Raw genomic sequence first — 6,004 nt, forward strand, 5'->3', positions numbered from 1 at the left:
ATTCCTAGGGTGATAAAATATAAAAAATGTTTCAAGGTCCAGGAAAAGTAAAATCACTAAGATCCCATATTATATCTTAAGTTTATTAAAGGGTCCAATGGACCCATATGGTAATTATAAAATAGAATACATTTTATTTTATTAAAAATAAGTAGAATTGCTTTTTTTTGAGGAAAGAACTCTAAGAAAGAACAAAAGACTTGTAAACATAAATCCTTATAAATAGTGTGACTTGCTGGGAAAAAAAACTCAAAAACTAAAACTAAGTCCAACGGAACCTGGTTTTCTAAGGGTTAAAACTCAGTGTTGTTCAATACAGGCATCTATACTATGGATTGAATGAAGAGAAAATATTTAAATTTAGCAGTTTTGTTTTAGGTCTACTACAAAAAAGTTTATTAAAATTTTAAAAATACTGAAATAGACTATCAAATAAGGTAATAGTCTTTCTTTTGCTTTGATATCCTTAAGACCACAACTGAAAAGTGGAAAGCATATATTATAATCTGTTAAGGGTCTTTCTGATTCCATCACTTTGGAATTTTGTTTTATTTTTTATTAATGCCCCTTAGCATCCTCCACCACACACATTTACTCATACACGTGTGCACACACACACACACACACACTTTGATTTGTTTGTTTGCTTTTTTATTGAGATTGAGACATGAATGCTGGCAGTAGGGTTGCCTGGTATTATGAAAAGTATCCATAAAAATGAGAAAATTGGCTCCCATTCAGTTTCTCTACTTACTAGCTGTATAATCTTATTAATCATTAAAGTCATGCATATTTCACAAAGTCCTTACGGATCCTAATAAAATAATGGGGCTATCCATGCTTTGTAATGTGGAGTAGTTATTAGATAGTAATATGGCACTGAGAAGTGCTGCCCCACTTATATTCTTGCCCACTGAGACAACATATATATGAAGTCACTTTACTTTCCCTCTTTTGCTACTTGTCAGATATCCTGGCATATAAAATCAGTAAAATCAGTCAAATGCAAGTGCTTTTCACTCAGAATCACAAGGATTGTTATATGTTACCCTGATAGGACAGAATTATGTAACCAAGTCAGAATCTCTGATATAAATACATAGATGGGCATTGTTTTTCTAGTTAATGATTCAAGCTCATATCAAGAAAAACATGAGAAATATGCATACTTTGATGGTTAATTTTGTGTGTCAACTTGACTGGGTCATGAGGTGACCAGATATTTGGCTAATCATTGTTTCTGGGTGTGTCTGTGAGGATATTTCTGGATGACAGTAGCATTTGAATCAGAGGACTCACAGAGGCAAATTGCCCTCCCCATTGTGGGTGGGCATCACCCAATATGTTGAGGGCCTGACTAGAACAAAAGGTGGAGAAAGAGAGAATTTGCCCCTTCTGCCTGATTAGTGAGTTGGATATTTCATCTCATCTTCTCCTGCCTTTGACTGAGACTTATACCATCGGCTCCCCTGGCTCACAGACATTCAGACTTGGACTGAACTATACCACTGGCTTTCCTGGGTCTCCAGCTTACAGACAGCAGATGTTCTCAGCCTTTGTAATTGCATGAGCCAATTCCTCATAATAAATCTCTAGATCTAGATATCTCTCTTCTCTCTCTCTGTCTCATGTATATATGGTTTCTGACTAATACATTACCCGTCTCTTTAACTTCACATCACTATTTTAAAGGAAATACATGTATTATCATATTCCCTTTTACTTTTATTTTCTATGTTCTTACCCTATACTTGTATGATATTTGTGGCAATGATAATGATTTATAAGCCTGGTCTTAGAATTAGTTTACCTCAGTTTGAATGTGAGTTTGCCATGTAGGAGCTGTGCCTCCTTGAGCAGGATACTAAACCTCTCGAACTTCAATTTCCTTATCTGAATGCTGTGAAGATTAAATAGATTGATGCATGTAGAAGATATAGCTCTGTGCAGATAAGTAGTAGATTAAACTATTTTAGAATTATTAATATCGTATGGACCTGCTTGTTAAGTGAAGCCGCAAAACTTGTATTCGTAAAATGAAAAAAAAAGAGTTATATTTAGTTTTATATTGTGAAACATTGTGTGCATTTGTCAAGATTACCTGTTTCAACATTATATAGCCCGAGACGTAAAATTTCAAAAGAATTATTCTTCTTTACTAACTTTAATCACTTGAATGAGGAAGTTCATCTTAAGTTAAACATTGTGGGTAAAGAATAGTCAAGAATTTGAGGATTCAGATGGACTGTGTACAGCCATAGAGGATTTTTGCTGAGGCATCTTAAAGTTATCATTTGGTCTCTCATAACACATTTCTCCATAACTTACTAAGTTTGTGTCTACCAGGTTATAAATCCTAACAAGTGTAAAGTGTTATCCAAATGGAAAGGCCTACCTACAGTGAGTGTGCTAGAGTTTTGTGGAAATTCCAATTAGCAAACATTCTAAGAAACAGTCAAATAGAAATGGGGATTTTAAAGGTTTTAATATTTTAAGTTTAAAAAGGAAACATTTTTAACTTAATGAGATGTTCAACACCACAGCAAAAACAAAAAGTGAAAATTTAGCAGATGTGTTACTGGTAATCTGCAGTATTAAAAAATGCTTGAAGTTTGTCAGAACCAAATGAACCCATATGGTGCCTTCTTCCCAGGCTGGCTCTTGCTGTGTCTGTAAAATGTGGAAGGAACTCTCTTCTCATCCACATCATAATTCAAGTCCAAATCACTGTAACTTGTAGAAGAATACATCCCTTCTTTCCTCTTTCTAACTATATCTAGACCAACTGCAGTCTTTGCAGAGGGAAAACTACGCGTGGCTTTTGTACGATATTTTCTTAAGCAATTAAATATTTCCAGAGCCGTCAAACTGTACAAAGTTTCTAGCTCACGATGATGATATTATTTTCGGCAGGTTCTTATATTCATAATGTATTTTCTCTATTTATCCAAGCATTTATGTAGCTAATCCTTTGGTTAGCCACTGATTTATTCCATTTATTCATCTATTTAGTACCAAAGTATCCGTTCTTCTCAGTCTAATCAATCGGAAATGCTGTCCACTACATAAAATTATTCTGATAAGCTGTCAATTACGGACACTGGTTTAGAGTGACGGTGTTAACAAATTTGCCCCAGGTTTATTCTGCTAAAATTCTTTTGATAAAATAATATATCATCATTTTTTCATTGATTTATTAAAAACTTGAGAGGGATCTGAAATTTAATTAATTTCAACTTCTTAATTTTATACATGAGAAAATTCATTCATTTAACAAATATTTTTTATGCATCTATTTTTAAAACTTATTTTTTTGAAATAATTTTAGACTTTATAGAAAGTTGTGGAGATAGAACAGTGAGTTCCCATATAGATATATACCCTTCACTAGAAGCTTCCCCAGATCTTATTATGACCATGATAAATTTATCAAAACTAAGATAGTATGTCAATAATTTACTAAACTCTATAATTTATTCATATTTCACCAGTTTTTGCACTAATGTCCTTTTTCTGTTCTAGAATCCAGTCTGGGCCTCACATCTGATCTGATTTAGTTGTTCAGTCTGGGACAGTCCTCAGTCTTTCCCCGTCTTGCAAGACCTTGGCAGTTTTAAAGAACACTTGTCCCAGTTGGGGTTTGTTTGATGTTTTCTCATGGTTCGATTGAGGTTGCCCTTTTCTGTTCAGTGCATCATATCAGGTAATATATAATGTTTTATTACATCTTGATCACTTGGTTAAGGTGCTGTCTTCTGAGTTTCTCCACTATAAAATTACCCCCCCAAGCAAGACTGCTATCCTGTCCTTAAAAGTCTTGAAACCTGGCATTAACTTAGCCTCCTTAAGGATGAAAGTCCTTTCAGGCATCCATTTTCAGGTTTTATCTATACTGAATATTTGCTCTGGCAAGTAATTTTCCTCCACAATCAGCTTATCTAGAGTGTCCAAAATTTCTTCAGCGACCTTCACAGCAGCACTCCCAGACTTACCACTCACTTTCACATTATATAATGAATTATGATTCTTGAATCATTTAAACCACCCAGAGCCAGCAGTAAATTCAACATCATAGTTGGTTTCAGCCTTTTCTTTTGACATCGCAAATAAACTTTTTCTTTGGTTGTGATTGTCCTGGTGCTGTGAGGGATATGCTTCTGTATCTGGTCTTCAATCCAAGTCATTAGAAGTTTCTCCATGTCTGATACAGACCCTTCTCAAATTTTTGTTAGTCTTGTAGGCTTCAATAATGCAGATCCTTTAACAGCTTCCATCAATTCATTCTTGTTCTTCAGGATCACAGCTATGGTGGAATGGAACAGGCCTGACTGGTGAGCAATAGTCATGCACTGATTTCCACCTTTGTGGTCCTTAATCAATTTTAATTTCATTTCCATGTCAATAACTCAACATGGCCTCTTATGGCAACATTAGCAGTGATTTTGTATGCTTAGGGGCCATTCTGAACAAAATAACACAAGATTAAATCAAGCATAAGAAAAAATGATGCAATCAAGAGATGCAGTAAACATAAGATGTATAAGGCTACTGCCAGCATAACATGGCATACTGTTTTGCAGTAAACTTTTTTTATAAGTAAGTAGAAAGAATACACTCTAAAATAACAATAAAAAGTATATTATAGTAAATACATAAACCAATAACACATTTGTTTATTATCATTATCAAGTATTATGTACTGTGCTTAATTGTATTGCTATACTTTTATACGATTGGCAGCACAGTAGGTTTGTTTACATTAGCCCACAAACATGTGAGTAATGTGTTATCCTGTGATGTTACAACTGCTGTGAAGTCACTAGGCAATAGAAATTTTTCAACTCCGTTATAATCTTATGGGACCACCCCTGTATATGTGGTCCATCATTGACCAAAATGTCACTATGCAGTGCATAAATTTATATCAGTATTAACTTAAGCATATTTATTTTATTTATTTTATCTTATGGTTTACTACTAGTATTCATCTTCTTGATCAAATTTTTTCAGCTTTGGCTATTGAATATTCCTTCAAGTTGGCTCCTGTATCCTTTCAACATGCTACCATCATTTTTTCGAGCTCTTCCTTACTTTCTGACACTACAAGGTCCTCCAGGCTCATCTTGATTTTTTGCTGCCCCAGCCGTGGAGTCAACCATGCCTTCATGGAGCCTTGGTTCCTTCTATTGGAGAACAGTATTAGAAACCAAGTTATAGATGCTAAGGTTGAGCACCTATTAAGTGCTAGGCTCTGTTCTAGAAACTTGATGTATAATAGTGAACAAACAGATCAGAATCCCTGCCCATCTGAAGCTTACATTCTAGAATGAGGACAGAAGCAGTAATCTTCTGAAAGAAGGTGCTAAGTGCTAGGGGTAAAATTCAGCAGGAAGAAAGGAAACAGAAGTGCTGGAGACAGTGGGGATGTTGGTGGAGATCAGAATGCAATATTAAAGAGAGAGACTAGAATGGGCCTTATCGAAAAGGTGGCATTTGAGCAAAGACTTGAGGAGGTAAGTAAGTTGTCTTAGTCAGTCCGGGCTGCTATAACAAAATACCATAGACTGGATGGCTTAAACAACAGACATTTATTTCTCACAATTCTAGAGGCTAGGAAGTCCAAGATCAAGGTGCAGGTAGATTCACTTCTTGGTGTGGGCCCTCTTCCTGGCTTAGAGACAGTTGCTATCTCACTGTTTGCTCACATGGCCTTTTTTCAATGCATGTGATTGGAGAAAGATCTCTATCTTCTTCTTCTTGTAAGGGCACTGATCCCATCATGAGGGTTCCACCCTTACAATCTATCTAAACCTAGTTACCACCCAAAAGCCTTACCTCCAAATACCATCATATTAGGGGTTGGAGCTTCAATATAGGAATTTTGGGAGGACACTTTCAGTCCACAACAGAAATTGACTGCCAAATATCTGGATAAAGTGCATTTAAGGAAGGGAAAGTCAGTGGAAAGCTTTTTGGCATGAGAAAGACTGTGTGGTCCAAAAAC

The sequence above is a fragment of the Diceros bicornis genome, chromosome 5, assembly GCF_020826845.1.
Source record: "Diceros bicornis minor isolate mBicDic1 chromosome 5, mDicBic1.mat.cur, whole genome shotgun sequence".
NCBI lineage: Eukaryota > Metazoa > Chordata > Mammalia > Perissodactyla > Rhinocerotidae > Diceros > Diceros bicornis.